Source organism: Amphiura filiformis, chromosome 11, assembly GCF_039555335.1.
Source record: "Amphiura filiformis chromosome 11, Afil_fr2py, whole genome shotgun sequence".
Taxonomy (NCBI): Eukaryota; Metazoa; Echinodermata; class Ophiuroidea; order Amphilepidida; family Amphiuridae; genus Amphiura; species Amphiura filiformis.
Window position 1 is genome coordinate 204,137 of NC_092638.1, and position 17,283 is coordinate 221,419.

The following is a 17,283-nucleotide window of genomic DNA, read 5'->3' on the forward strand; positions in this document are numbered from 1 at the left end:
ACATAGCACGTTGACGTCACTTACACACATGCATCATCTATATCCAGTGTCTAAAAGTTATACCACAGAATTGGGATCAAAGGTCATTAAGGGTCACTTCCGGTAAAAAGTCTGACAGATTTGTAAAAATATTCAAAAAAATCACTGTCTTTACAAATTACATAGCAGAGAGTCGCCATTAGCACACATGCATTGCTACTAGCTAGGGTCTTTAGGATGCCTACAGTTTTGGGGTCAAAGGTCATTAAGGGTTACTTCCGGTCAAAACCAAAATTATCAAAAAGTTTAAAAATTTTTTATCTCAAAATGTAAACAGACCAGAGTAATATAATCATCATATATGAATCAGTGTTACCTGATGTATGCATGGTATTTTTATTTTGGGGTCAAAGGTCATTAAGGGTCACTTCCTGTTTTTAGCTAAATAATTTTAAGAATTTTTATCTCGACAACTAAACATGGTAGAATTTTTTAATTAAAACTGGAACAATGCATTTTGTCGGTGTACATAAGGTTTTTTTTTCATTGAAGTCAAAGGTCATTAAGGGGGTCAAAAGGTCAATCATAAATTTAAAAAATCAAAATCCATGTATAAGTTCCGATTACCCGCATATTTTACATTATTGATTTTTATTTAGGGTCAAAGGTTATGAGGCGTCACTTCCGGTGTTAAACAAAATACCTTCTAAAATACCTGGCGGTTGTGCATGCTCGCGGTCGCAGGCGACCGCAACCATATCTAGTTCTTTCTTCTGTCAACATCATGTCAACATCATTAAATCAGCCATCGTAGCCACATGCTTTCAGCCATGTTGATCATAGTTGGTCACTAGGACTATTGAGTGGTGCCACAGATGTCACATGATCAACTTCCGATCAAATGTCATCCACTTCCGGTCAGTGGCCAAAACCGTGATTTTCACTAAAAATGCTACTCCTTCCACATATTACATAGCACCATGACGGCACTTGCACACATCAATCACCTATAGCCAGTGTCTAAAAGTTATACCACAAAATTGGAATAAAAGGTCATTAAGGGGTCACTTCCGGTAAAAGTCTGAAAAATTTGTAAAAAATATTCAAAAAATCACTGTCTTTACAAATTACATAGCAGTGAGTCACCATTAGCACACATGCATTGCTACTAGCCAGGGTCTTTAGTATGCCTACAGTTTTGGGGTCAAAGGTCATTAAGGGGTTACTTCCGGTCAAAAACCAAAATTATCAAAAATATTTAAAAAAATTTTATCTCAAAATAAAAACAAACCAGAGCAATATAACCATCATACATGAAATAGTGTTACCTGATGTATGCATGGTATTTTTATTTTGGGGTCAAGGGTCATTAAAAGGTCACTTCCTGTTTTTAGCTAAATAACTTCAAGAATTTTTATCTCAACAATTAAACATAGTAGAATTTTTTAATTAAAATTGGAACAATGCATTTTGTCGGTGTACATAAGGTTTTATTTTCATTGAGGTCAAAGGTCATTAAGGGGGTCAAAAGGTCAATCATAAATTTAAAAAAAATCAAAATCGATGTATAAGTTCCGATTAAGCTGAAATTCACCAGGAATATTCCTTATGACATCCTAAGCACTATGTAATATTTTTGCGGGGTCGAAGGTAATTAAGGGATCACTTCCGGTTCTCACAGATTCATTTGTCACTGCTGGCTGTGCATGCTCGCGGTCGCAGGCGAACGCAATCAGATCTCGTTGCACATCCGCCATCGGCGATGTGCATTGTTTTTACCGCGTTCTTCTTCTTCTTCTTCTTTCTTCTGTCAACACTATGATCAGCCATCGTAGCCACATGCTTTCAGGCATGTTGACCATACTTGGTCAGTATAACCGTTTGGTGGTGCCACAGATGTCACATGATCAACTTCCGGTCAAATGTCATCCACTTCCGGTCAATGGCCAAAACTTGGATTTTCACTAAAAATGCTACTTCTTCCACATATTACATAGCATCGTAACGTCACTTACACACATGCATCATCTATAGCCAGTGTCTAAAAGTTATACCACAAAATTGGAATCAAAGGTCATTAAGGGGTCACTTCCGGTAAAAGTCTGAAAAATTTGTACAAAATATTCAAAAAAATCACTGTCTTTACAAATTACATAGCAGAGAGTCGCCATTAGCACACATGCATCGCTACTAGCTAGGGTCTTTAGGATGCCTACAGTTTTGGGGTCAAAGGTCATTAAGGGGTTACTTCCGGTCAAAAACTAAAATTATCAAAAAAGTTACAAAATTTTTATCTCAAAATGTAAACAAACCAGAGTAATATACCCATCATACATGAATTAGTGTTACATGATGTATGCATGGTATTTTTATTTTGGGGGTCAAAGGTCATTAAGGGGTCACTTCCTGTTTTAGCTAAATAACTTCAAGAATTTTTATCTCGACAACTAAACATAGTAGAATTTTTTATTTAATATTGGAACAATGCATTTTGTCGGTGTACATAAGGTTTGTTTTTCATTGAAGTCAAAGGTCATTAAGGGGGGTCAAAAGGTCAATCATAAATTTAAAAAAATCAAAATCCATGTATAAGTTCCGATTAAGCTGAAATTCACCAGGAATGGTTATGAGGCGTCACTTTCGGTGTTAAACAAAATACCTTCTAAAATACCTGGCGGTTGTGCATGCTCGCGGTCGCAGGCGACCGCAACCATATCTAGTTCTTCTTCTGTCAACACTATGATCAGCCATCGTCGCCACATGCTTTCAGGCATGTTGACCATACTTAGTCAGTATAACCGTTTGGTGGTGCCACAGATGTCACATGATCAACTTCCGGTCAAATGTCATCCACTTCCGGTCAATGGCCAAAACTTGGATTTTCACTAAAATGCTACTCCTCCCACATATTACATAGCACCGTGACGTCACTTACACACATGCATCATCTATAGCCAGTGTCTAAAAGTTATACCACAAAATTGGAATCAAAGGTCATTAAGGGTCACTTCCGGTAAAAGTCTGAAAAATTTGTAAAAATATTCAAAAAATCACTGTCTTTACAAATTACATAGCAGAGAGTCGCCATTAGCACACATGCATCGCTATTATCTAGGGTCTTTAGGATGCCTACAGTTTTGGGGTCAAAGGTCATTAAGGGGTTACTTCCGGTCAAAAACCAAAATTATCAAAAAAGTTTAAATTTTTTATCTCAAAATGTAAACAAACCAGAGTAATATACCCATCATACATGAATTAGTGTTACATGGTGTATGCATGGTATTTTTTATTTTGGGGGTCAAAGGTCATTAAGGGGTAACTTCCTGTTTTAGCTAAATAACTTCAAGAATTTTTATCTCAACAACTAAACATAGTAGAATTTTTTAATTAAAAGTGGAACAATGCATTTTGTCGTTGTATATAAGGTTTTATTTTCATTGAGGTCAAAGGTCATTAAAGGGGTCAAAAGGTCAATCATAAATTTAAAAAATCATAATCCATGTATAAGTTCCGATAAAGCTGAAAATTCACCAGGAATATTCCTTATGACATCCTAAGCACTATGTAATATTTTTGCGGGGTCAAAGGTAATTAAGGGATCACTTCCGGTTCTCACAGATTCGGAGCCATAACTCATTTGTCACTGCTGGCTGTGCATCCTCGCGGTCGCAGGCGAACGCAATCAGATCTCGTTTACATTATTGATTTTTATTTAGGGTCAAAGGTTATGAGGCGTCACTTCCGGTGTTAAACAAAATACCTTCTAAAATACCTGGCGGTTGTGCATGCTCGCGGTCGCAGGCGACCGCAACCATATCTAGTTCTTCTTTCTTTCTTCTTCTTCTTCTTCTTCTGTCAACACTATGATCAGCCATCGTAGCCACATGCTTTCAGGCATGTTGACCATACTTGGTCAGTATAACCGTTTGGTGGTGCCACAGATGTCACATGATCAACTTCCGGTCAAATGTCATCCACTTCCGGTCAATGGCCAAAACTTGGATTTTCCCTAAAATGCTACTCCTCCCACATATTACATAGCACCGTGACGTCACTTACACACATGCATCATCTATAGCCAGTGTCTAAAAGTTATACCACAAAATTGGAATCAAAGGTCATTAAGGGGTCACTTCCGGTAAAAGTCTGAAAAATTTGTAAAAATATTCAAAAAATCACTGTCTTTACAAATTACATAGCATAGAGTCGCCATTAGCACACATGCATCGCTATTATCTAGGGTCTTTAGGATGCCTACAGTTTTGGGGTCAAAGGTCATTAAGGGGTTACTTCCGGTCAAAAACCAAAATTATCAAAAAAGTTTTAAATTTTTTTATCTCAAAATGTAAACAAACCAGAGTAATATACCCATCATACATGAATTAGTGTTACATGGTGTATGCATGGTATTTTTTATTTTGGGGGTCAAAGGTCATTAAGGGGTAACTTCCTGTTTTAGCTAAATAACTTCAAGAATTTTTATCTCAACAACTAAACATAGTAGAATTTTTTAATTAAAAGTGGAACAATGCATTTTGTCGTTGTATATAAGGTTTTATTTTCATTGAGGTCAAAGGTCATTAAAAGGGTCAAAAGGTCAATCATAAATTTAAAAAAATCATAATCCATGTATAAGTTCCGATAAAGCTGAAAATTCACCAGGAATATTCCTTATGACATCCTAAGCACTATGTAATATTTTTGCGGGGTCAAAGGTAATTAAGGGATCACTTCCGGTTCTCACAGATTCGGAGTCATAACTCATTTGTCACTGCTGGCTGTGCATCCTCGTGGTCGCAGGCGAACGCAATCAGATCTCGTTTACATTATTAATTTTTATTTAGGGTCAAAGGTTATGAGGGGTCACTTCCGGTGTTAAACAAAATACCTTCTAAAATACCTGGCGGTTGTGCATGCTCGCGGTCGCAGGCGACCGCAACCAGATCTAGTTCTTCTTTCTTACAAGCCGACGACGGATGTCGGCTTGTTCTGTCTCTTCTCAATTCTTTCTTCTTTCTTCTTTCTTCTTTCTTTCTTCTGGCAACCAATCAACTGCATCTAGCTTCGTAAAGGATTGACAGATTTCAACCAAAGTTGACCCAAATGACCACTTTGCTAGGCCAAACCTTCCATTTGACTTTGACCTCGCTGTGACCTTTGACCTAGCTATAATGGTCAAAAATGTGAATTCAAAAAAAATGCTACTCCTTCCACAAATTTCATGCAATGATCATGTGACTCATGCATATGAATCAACATGTGGCAGTGCTTAAAACTTCCTAAAAAGAATTGAGGTCAAAGGTCATTAAGGGGTCATTTCCGGTCTGAAAGCTAAAAATATTCAAAAAATCACTGTCTTTACAAAATATATAGCAGAGAGTCGCCATTAGCACACATGCATTGCTACTAGCCAGGGTCTTTAGGATGCCTACAGGTTTGGGGTCAAAGGTCATTAAGGGGTTACTTCCGGTCAAAAACCAAAATGTTCAAAAATTTTTATCTCAAAATGTAAACAGACCAGAATAATATAACCAACATACATGAATAAGTGTTCCCTGATGTATGCATGGTATTTTTATTTTGGGGGTCAAAGGTCATTAAGGGGTCACTTCCTGTTTTTAGCTGAATAACTTCAAGAATTTTTATCTCAAGAACTGAACATGTTAGAATTTTTTAATTAAAATTGAAACAATGCATTTTGTCGGTGTAAATAAGGTTTTTTTACATTGAGGTCAAAGGTCATTAAAGGGGTCAAAAGGTCAATCAAACATTTTCAAAAATCAAAATCCATGTATAAGTTCCGATTAAGCTGAAATTCACCAGGAATATTTCTTATGACATCCTAAGCACAGTGCAAGAGCAGTTGACCCCATCCGTAACCCAGGTGTCAAGTTATAGGGGTCAAATTGCGGCTTGTATTCAGCGTCTGTTGACTCTAGTTCTTTCTTTTCTTCTGGCAACCAATCAACTGCATCTAGCTTCGCAAAGGATTGACAGATTTCAACCAAAGTTGACCCAAATGACCACTGGGCTAGGCCAAACCTTCCATTTGACTTTGACCTCGCTGTGACCTTTGACCTAGCTATAATGGTCAAAAACGTGATTTCACAAAAAATGCTACTCCTTCCACAAATTTCATGCAATGATCATGTGACTCATGCATATGAATCAACATGTGGCAGTGCTTAAAACTTCCTAAAAAGAATTGAGGTCAAAGGTCATTAAGGGGTCATTTCCGGTCTGAAAGCTAAAAATATTCAAAAAATCACTGTCTTTACAAAATATATAGCAGAGAATCGCCATTAGCACACATGCATTGCTACTAGCCAGGGTCTTTAGGATGCCTACAGGTTTGGGGTCAAAGGTCATTAAGGGGTTACTTCCGGTCAAAAACCAAAATGTTCAAAACATTTTTATCTCAAAATGTAAACAGACCAGAATAATATAACCAACATACATGAATCAGTGTTACCTGATGTATGCATGGTATTTTTATTTTGGGGTCAAAGGTCATTAAGGGGTCACTTCCTGTTTTAGCTGAATAACTTCAAGAATTTTTATCTCAAGAACTGAACATGTTAGAATTTTTAATTAAAATTGAAACAATGCATTTTGTCGGTGTACATAAGGGTTTTTTTACATTGAGGTCAAAGGTCATTAAAGGGGTCAAAAGGTCAATCAAAAATTTTCAAAAAAATCAAAATCCATGTATAAGTTCCGATTAAGCTGAAATTCACCAGGAATATTTCTTATGACATCCTAAGCACAGTGCAAGAGCAGTTGACCCCATCCGTAACCCAGGTGTCAAGTTATAGGGGTCAAATTGCGGCTTGTATTCAGCGTCTGTTGACTCTAGTTACATCTATCTTACATCTACCGCCATCCACACTAAATAACGTCCCTTTCGTATTTCTTTCCATGGTGATTAGATATAGCGTTTTAAAAGCTTTATTACTTTAGTCCTACATCAAATATCCCGTTCAATTCCTCTTCTTTTCTTGATTTTCTCTGCGCAATCGCCAGGATCATAAACTTTTGTTTCAGCAATCTTTAATGGTGTGTTATCAGCAGTAGATAGTTGAAGTAGTATACTATCAGCAGTAGATAGTTGATGAAGTAGTAGGCTATCAGCAGTAGATAGTTGGTGTAGTAGGCTATCAGCAGTAGATAGTTGATGATGAAGCAGTAGACTATCAACTGCAGTAAAGAGTTGACGAAGAAGTGTGCTATCTCCAGTAGATATTTGATGAAGTATCTGTAGATAATTAATAAAGTAGTGTGCTATCAGCAGAAGATAGTTGATGAAGTAGTAGGCTATCAGCAGTAGATATTGTGGATAGGCTTTTACGACGGGAATTCATAACAGTTAGTGGGTTTTTAGCGGGTTCGCCGTCGGAGAAGTTTAGAAATGTCAAGCTTCCGTCAGGAGTAGCTCTGACTTCTTCAGGACAAAGTACCTAAGAATGAGACATGTAGACCGCCCCTTGCCTACTGATGGCTCTGAAAAGAGCCGTTCACTGAAGATTGCCCATTGTCAACAGAGAACAAGCAGATCTCGCCTATCTGCTAAATTTTTTTAAGGTTTTGGTGTCTCTTCGGTGTTCAGATAATCTGCCCTTTAGTGGTCGTTTCTTTAGCCATTCTTGTTCAACGCTTTTTCAATAGGTTTGAATTAAGGTCAAATTAAGGAATTTGACCAGTTAGGTAGTCTTTGCCATGTCGCCAGACGACGAAGGTGTCATCAACAAATATGAACCAAGCAACGGGTTTCAAAGGATACGTATCCGGATCCAGTGCTTTGGTTTCAAAGTGTTCCATGAAGATAGGCCTATTTGATGTTATTGGGGAGAGAGGTGAACCCATTGCTTGACCCTCTTTTTGTTCATAGAATTTCCCTTGCCATTTGAAGTACGTAGATGTGAGGCATAACTTCATAAGTTCTACGATCTCATCGCTTGTCATGCGTGTTCTGTATTTAAGTGTATCATGATCATTATCACGCAAGATATCTCCTATAATCTTACTAGCATCATCAATTGGTACATTAGTGAATAATGATACTATATCAAAGCCAGTCACCTGGCTGTATGGGTATTTGCCCTGCCTTTTCAACAAAATGTTGCGAGTTCTTGATGTACGAAGTGCCTTTCCCTGATAAGGGTGTCAATATATTCGCTAGGTGTTTCGCTAGATTGTAGCATGGTGAATTAATTGACCTGACAATTGGTCTAAGTGGCATGTTTTCTTTGTGAATTTTCTGTAGACCATATAGTGTGCTTAGGTGTTAAATGTGATGCCTTTTTCTCAGGGGCGTAGCCAGCTTTTTTTGGTCGGGGGGGGCGGCAAAATAAAAATTTTGGGGCACAGACGAAAAAAATTGCAGTTGCATCATACAATACATAGAGACTGTATCTTCGAGCTTCCCGAAAAGGGCCTTATTGGGATGATGTGCGCGCGTAGCGCAAAAAAAATGGTATTTTACACTATTTTCGCCCATTATCCGGCTAAAAAGGGCTTTATTTTTACAATGTGGGCGCGTAGCGCGGAAAAGTTTTGTATTTTACACTATTTTGGCCCTGAATTTTGCTAGAAAAGGGGCTCTTTGCCCTTTTCTTTTCCTTTGCCCTCCTGATTTTCTCTTTCATTTTTTTTGTCAGAGGGCACTTTTTCTTTCATTTTTTGTCAGGGGGGCTCTCTGCCCCCCTGCCCCTAGCCCCCCAACCCCCCCACCCCACTGGCTACGCTACTGCTTTTTCTTATAAACCGCGTTCTGTTCCTTCAACTCAGAGATGGCCTTACCGATCTTGCGTTCAAAAGATAGGGTGGGGTATTTCTTCATGACCTGATAAGTATCGCCTTCAGACAATAAGTTATTCATTTTCTCTTGGTACTTATATCTTTGTCCATAACAACGGTAGACCGCCCCTTGTCTGCTGGAAGGACAATTATGGAATCATCATTCTTGAGTGAATTCAACGCTTCCCTCTCTTCTCGAGATATATTTGGTTGAGGAACCTTGGCTTTCTTGAGAACCCTGAGAACATAACTTCGCACTATTAAAGTATATATATCGATCTGCCGCAAGCAGGTGCTTATTATGAGACGCAGTGTGACGTCATAATTGGACAATCAATATTCATTCGCATCATTTCAATATTTATTATAGGATCCAGCATAAAAGATTTAACCAAACATCTGTTGGTTCATTGGTTAAATTGATCAATGAACACAAGATTTATCATTGAAGTTAGAGTTGTTCCTTCCTAATAAATCTAATTAGAATGTAAAACTTTCACGCATGTTAATGCATACAAAGAGTCAATTTAGAAAAGTGCAACATTTGTTTATGTCTAAAACTTCGTAAACGGCTCTGATTTCTCACTAAAACCATAAAACACGTTTGAAATGTGTAAAAATTAATTCATGAACATAAAGTTGCTTTGATAAAAAAAACAAAAGGGAAAATATAAAGACATTCCTTTTTTATTTATTTGCTTTAAGTGCAAGAGGTCTGAAACCAAAAGTGATGCATAAAAAGCCTATGTAGAAAAGTGCAACTTTTTTTGGCCGAAACTTTTATAAATGGCGGTATTTCTCAGTGAAGATGATAAAATATAACAACAAAACCCCGTTCACTTGATGCATAACTAATCAGTATATGTTCCAAGCTTTAAAACAAGAGAATTGATCAATCCGTTTTTGGATTATACCAATATGTCTTAGGGGGACTTACTTTTTTGGAACCGTTTAGTTGATGAAGTAGTGTGTCATCAGCAGTGGATAGTTGATGAAGTAGTATGCTATCAGCAGTAGATAGTTGACATACTGCAGTTACTGTCCGTTTTCCTATATACAATACACAGTGCTCTCACCATTGACGCGTGACGTCTACAAATATTGTATGTTAGAAGTATAGGATATTGCCTAGTTAAGGGGGCACACAGGATCACTCAAAGTGGGAAATTTTAGACATTGTTTTGTATTGTATCTTTAAAATTAATGATGATAGGTACATAAAAGTATACATTTTCAGAAAGGTAATGCCACAAGGAATCCAACTAGCACGGCAGATTTCTGCAAAAATTAGCAGTTTTTGAGAAAAGCGCCAAAATTGATTTTCCATGCCATTTTTTTCGGTCCGCCATAAGAACTTACCCTAAATATCAAAATTGGTGAAAATTGTATATTTGTGTTCTAAAGACACAAATCTAGAAAGTGATTTCTTAAATTTTTGAATTTTTCCTTCGTTTTAAAAATATGGGTCAAAAAGGATCAAAATTTGACTTTTTTTTAAAATTTTGACAAAAATTTGGGATATTTTAAGGTATATTTTCAAAACGAAGAAAAAATTCAAAACTATGCTAGTTGGATTCCTTTTCTGAAAATGTATACTTTCATGTACGTATCGTCATTACTTTTAAAGATGAAATACAAAACAATGCCTAAAATTTCCCTCTTTGAGTGATCCTGTGTTGCCACCTTAGTATTCTCTGAAATTCTAGAAAATATTGTATTGTAACATGTCCTAAATTTTTAGCTAATTTAGGTGTTTGGAAATATTCGCACTTTGGTGTTTTAGGAAGGATATGTATAAGACAACAACCATTCTGTTTCTCATTTTCAAGAATGCTGGTTAACAATAAGCAGACTATTGTCTCATTTCGTGAACAAAGGCCCACATAGTATTGTTACCTTGTGTTTGCTTTATAATCGGTTACCCAACTGAAACTATAATACCAGTTCATTGCAATACCGCACAGGTAAAACAGAAACATGTGTAGTGTGGATTTAACCAGAGAAGATCTGATTTAATCAGTTGAGCTGTTTTCAATGAGTGTTATCTTGATTTAATAGCTTTTAATGGGGTTTAAGTCCTGCAAAGGTCGTGGTGAATTCTACTGTAGACATGACTGCATCATGATGAAGTAGTATGCTATCAGCAGTAGATAGTTGAGGAAGTAGTATGCTATCAGCAGTAGATAATTGATGAAGTAGTATGATATCAGCAGTAGATAGTTGATGAAGTAGTGAGGGGCTGAGCCCTGTCCCCACCCCACCCCACCCCTCTAAAGGGGAAAAAGGAATGCAACGCTTTTATACGATTTGGTCACAATATTTGGAAAACCGCACCTCGGACTCTCTCTCCCCAGTTTCATTTGCTGTAAATATTTTGCAAAAAGTTTTTGTAACTTATACTTGAATTATAGTTACGTACGCTGGGCATATTAGCATGATTAGTGCAACATAATTATTTCAGATCAAATACAATAGAATCGTGCAAATCATGTTAAAGTTGTCATATTTGGCAAATAATTAAACTAGGCTATGGAGACATTTACCCTACCCCTACCCCCCAGACATACTTGTTTTCTAGTGTAAAAAACCATTGAAGCACAGAGGGTCAAGTTCACAATTACTCAGACCTCACACCATCGTGATCCTCTGGCAATACGGATTCCAAAAATTATACTTTGAGTCATATGAGCAAAAGAGTAACATTGTGACGTCATATATCTAATTTTGCTCTGATTTTGATTTTTAAAAAAATCTGAAATTATTTTTCTTGTTACAAGAAATCAGAAAAAGAATAGTTTTATTATTTTTCTGATTTTGATAAAAAAATAATCTCAAATTTTTTTCTTGTTGCAAGAAATCAGAAAAAGAATAGTTTTATTATTTTTCTGATTTATCATGGGAAAGACCATTTTCAACAAAATCGGAGCATTTTTTCATTTTTGCTCAATGTGGAGCCAAAATTAAACCTATTTAATCTTGTAAATCTTAAGTAGGCAAAACTATACTTTTTTAAAATTCTTATGACTAGAGGAACACATTGCTTGGAACACAATTCACTGAGTCCGAGCAATTTTGAACTTGACCTTTGTGTAAAAGTTCAACGACCTTTTCCCACCAAATAAGGGTGCTGTTGAAATGCCTACATAGTCTATAATGATCAGCGCTATAAGGGCCAAATACAGCAACTTTAATATGGTTACGGGAATTTATTGGACTATATTGGTGCTATGGAAAAATATATTTTGTGTCTCTATAGGCAAGACTCAACTTCAGTAGAAGGCAGGGGCGGCGCCGCGGGGGGGGGGGGGGCAAGGGGGAATTTCCCCCCTATAAGTTACAAAAAAGAGGTAAAAGGAAGCAAAATGAGAAAGAGAAGAAGGAGAGAAAAAGGAGGGGAGAGAAAGAGAGGAGGGAGAAGAAGAAAAGGAGCCATTCCCCTCCCTGGCCATGGTAAGAAGGAGGAAAGTCCCCTTTCGGACATCTTGCCCGTTGTGGAATGCTGACCTACGCGGTTTTAAAGCTGTTGGTTTTTATATTTTCATTTTCAGCCAATTTTTGCCCCATAAAAGTCACATGGCCTCTCTTGCCTTTTCTCCTAATGAACTACTTTGGAAAAATCCTTTGGAAAAAATGGCACGGCGACACATGCAAGTTTATGTCATGCAGCAATTAATCATTATAAATAAGTTTACTTTCAGTCCGATATCACACAACTTTTACGGGGTTTCATCACATTTTATATCCAAAACCTAGAATGCCTCTCTCAGAAATAGTGTAAAAATTATGCACCAATATAAATAAGCAATTGGCTTCATTACAGCCGGCCAGAGGCGTAGCCAGGGTTTATTGGGGGCTGATTTTGAAAAGGTGGACCTGTTTTGGAACTTTTCCTACAATTTTGACAAAGAAAGCATAAAGAAGCTAATTTTTTCGCTCGCTGCACTCGCGAATGGCCAAATTTTATCCTTTTCTGACTGAAAAAGCATAAAAAACTTTTCGCTCGCTTCGCTCGCAAAGTGGACCTTTTCAGCTTTTAGTGATCATAGGGGCGACTATACCTCCCGCCTACGCTCCTGATTACGGCTTTCAGTTTGAAATATTTCCAACCTCAAGACACCCCCCATTCATTATCATTTTATCGTGCCAATTTATATATAAAAAAAAAACGGCATATCATATATAAATAATATAATGCAACTGACTTAAGTTAACATACACCGCGTTGCGACCAGAGGCGTAGATCCGGCCCGGGGTGTGGGGTATAAATGCCCCCCAATATTTTGATAGGGTACCGTACATGGTCCATACAATCATTCCCCAATGTTGACGCCTTTAGTTTCTGACCAAAGTTACTTTCTTTTCAAATTTTTTTCTTGTTGCAAGAAATCAGAAAAAGAATAGTTTTATTATTTTTCTGATTTATCATGGGAAAGACCATTTTCAACAAAATCGGAGCATTTTTTCATTTTTGCTCAATGTGGAGCCAAAATTAAACCTATTTAATCTTGTAAATCTTAAGTAGGCAAAACTATACTTTTTTAAAATTCTTATGACTAGAGGAACACATTGCTTGGAACACAATTCACTGAGTCCGAGCAATTTTGAACTTGACCTTTGTGTAAAAGTTCAACGACCTTTTCCCACCAAATAAGGGTGCTGTTGAAATGCCTACATAGTCTATAATGATCAGCGCTATAAGGGCCAAATACAGCAACTTTAATATGGTTACAGGGAATTTATTGGACTATATTGGTGCTATGGAAAAATATATTTTGTGTCTCTATAGGCAAGACTCAACTTCAGTAGAAGGCAGGGGCGGCGCCGCGAGGGGGGGGCAAGGGGAATTGCCCCTATAAGTTACAAAAAAGAGGTAAAAGGAAGCAAAATGAGAAAGAGAAGAAGGAGAGAAAAGGAGGGAGAGAAAGAGGGAGGAGAAGAAGAAAAGGAGCCATTCCCTCCTGGCCATGGTAAGAAGGAGGAAAGTCCCCTTTCGGACATCTTGCCCGTTGTGGAATGCTGACCTACGCGGTTTTAAAGCTGTTGGTTTTTATATTTTCATTTTCAGCCAATTTTTGCCCCATAAAAGTCACATGGCCTCTCTTGCCTTTACTCCTAATGAACTACTTTGGAAAAATCCTTTGGAAAAAATGGCACGGCGACACATGCAAGTTTATGTCATGCAGCAATTAATCATTATAAATAAGTTTACTTTCAGTCCGATATCACACAACTTTTACGGGGTTTCATCACATTTTATATCCAAAACCTAGAATGCCTCTCTCAGAAATAGTGTAAAAATTATGCACCAATATAAATAAGCAATTGGCTTCATTACAGCCGGCCAGAGGCGTAGCCAGGGTTTATTGGGGGCTGATTTAGAAAAGGTGGACCTGTTTTGGAACTTTTCCTACAATTTTGACAAAGAAAGCATAAAGAAGCTAATTTTTTCGCTCGCTGCACTCGCGAATGGCCAAATTTTATCCTTTTCTGACTGAAAAAGCATAAAAAACTTTTCGCTCGCTTCGCTCGCAAAGTAGACCTTTTCACCTTTTAGTGATCATAGGGGCGACTATACCTCCCGCCTACGCTCCTGATTACGGCTTTCAGTTTGAAATATTTCCAACCTCAAGACACCCCCCATTCATTATCATTTTATCGTGCCAATTTATATATAAAAAAAACCCGGCATATCATATATAAATAATATAATGCAACTGACTTAAGTTAATATACACCGCGTTGCGACCAGAGGCGTAGATCCGACCCGGGGTGTGGGGTATAAATGCCCCCCAATATTTTGATAGGGTACCGTACATGGTCCATACAATCATTCCCCAATGTTGACGCCTTTAGTTTCTGACCAAAGTTATTTCATATTTGGCCATTTTAGCCACTTTTTTCGCACTTCCCGCGACTTTACTCTACCATATTTCACTTCGTGCACATTGACATTTGTACCGTGAACTCATTTTGTTGGCAAAAGGTGCTGGATTTACTAATTGAGTAGGTCCATGCCTAAAACCAGCGGGCTGAAAGTCGGGCCCATGAATGAAATCCATAAAAAATATGCGGTTGGAGAATAAATAAATAACCCATAAAAGGGTGATGGTGAATCAAATGGCTTCATTTGTGCTTTAATTTAGAAAATTTTCCCAATTCTGAGGGGGCACATCCCCCGCAGACACCCCCTGCGTCGCGCAAGCGTGACGGGCATAACGTTGCCGCATAACAAATTTCCAACAATTGTTTTGCCCCCCCCCCTATCAAAATACCCTGGCGCCGCCCCTGGTGGAAGGAGTGTGTGGGAGTGTTTAATGTGTGGTGTGGGGGTGTGTGTGTAACATTTCTGCGGATTAGGATGTTTTCGCGTCTGGCCCCAAGGGGCCAGATGCATTTAGTGTCGGGATTAAATCCCCAGGGAGTTCCAGTGACACATTCTAGAAGTTATCTGTTATAACTCAGCTGAAAATATACATACAGTGATAATTGATACTGAGACAGAGACGGCAGAGATGGGATTTGACCAACCAGCCTTTTATGACTCTTTAGGGTAAGGCGGCTTATGGTGTCATAAATTTAGTAGGAAGAATTGTGGCCATAATAGGTTCATAGGTCAATGCTAGAAAGTACAATATAATAAATCAGAAGATATACATACAGCTTCAAAATTACATAAATATAGTCGTGTGTTGCCATAATATTAATGTATTACATTATATTGCTGTAATTTTTGTAATAATATTAGTTCCTCCAAACTTAATGATATCCCGGGAATGATATGAAATAGTATAATTTGAAACTATTTTTTGTTCTGTAAAATCCCAACGCTAATTATATTACACAAATTGTGAAGCACGCTGGTAAAGTAATGCACTTCATTTCACAAAGTGATCATTGACATACCGAGACAGAGAAAAGCAGAGATGGGTTTTGACCAGCCTAGATTTAATTAATAAATAAATAAATAAATAAATTAATTAATTAATTAATTAATTAATTAATTAATTAATTAATTAATTAATTAATTAATTAATTAATTAATTAATTAATTAATTAATTAATTAATTAATTAATTTTGTGACAGGGATTGGTTAAATATATTAACCCTTAATAAATGGAGACAGAAAGAGTTTTAAGATAAATAAATAAATAAATAAATAAATAAATAAATAAATAAATAAATAAATAAATAAAAAAATAAATAAATAAATAAATAGATTTAATTAATTAATTAATTAATTAATTAATTAATAATTAATAAATTAATTAATTCCATCCGAGGTCAAAGGTTATCAATCAGAAGTCATCCGGGGTCAAAGGTCATATGGAGGTCAACGGGGTGAAACAGTACCACTATCATGCCGCAACTAGGATTATACCATTTTGTGCCAGGGTTGCATTATAATATTAACCTTTTAAAGAAGAAAGAGTAGTCAGTTAAATAAATAATTAATTAATCAATGTCATCAACAGAGGTCATTCGGGGTCAGGTTATATGGGGTCAACGAGATGAAACAGTGTCGCTATCATCGTGCTGCTACTTGAGTACATATGTAAATAAGTAATAATTCTCAAAAAATTATTTAAATACCACCAACTATATTCATTTTTATATTTATGTCGATTAATAAAAAGTCAGAATATACTAGTACTTGGATCCTGATTCGTCAAGTCTGTTTCCATGACCACAACGCATCCAATCTTTTCTCTGGACCAGACGCATCCCTTTTTAAAGGGATTTTTTTTTATGTGTGCGATGGCATGTAGGCCTATATAAGAACTCTCTTCTGTGTTATCAAACTACTAACACAGAGCTCTCGGTCTGTGGGTCTGTGGGTCCATATCTCTGTCTTTACTCTAGGGGAGTGAGTTGGCAGAAATATGGCTAAGTGGGTTATAAGGTCAGGAGAGTGAAAACTATTTATGCAGTGGAAACATACCTCTGGCAGTCACTAAAGAAAGAGTCACAGAGAACCTATTCTTGAGAGGGCACTCTATTCAATTGGTTTCTTTTTCAACGCTAAAAAATCACGAATTTTGGTGGTTTGCAAATGAAAAGTGTCCGCACTATCGATTGATTACGTAACTGTTATGAATAATTTATTAGGTTTTTCAATGCAATCGCCTCGACCCATTAATACATATTATCTGTATTATCAAAGTACTTGGAATAGCAATACGGTGAGTTCACTGAACTACGCCCTAATACTGATGGAGTTTTAATGGCGTTAATCCTCTCCATCAGGCCCGTACGCAGGGGGGGTGCGGGGGGTGTGACGCACCCCCCCCAAATTTGGAAAAGTATACAAAAGGTCCAAAATTTGAGAATTTGCGAGCGTAGCGAGCCAAAAAATCAGGGTTTTACGCTTTTTTGGACAAAAAAGGTCCAAATTTTAGGAAGAAAGTCCACTTTTCACAAAATTTGGAAAAAAGGTCCACTTTTTCAAAATCAGCACCCCCCCCCCCAATGAAATCCTGCGTACGGGCCTGCTCTCCATACACAGATGA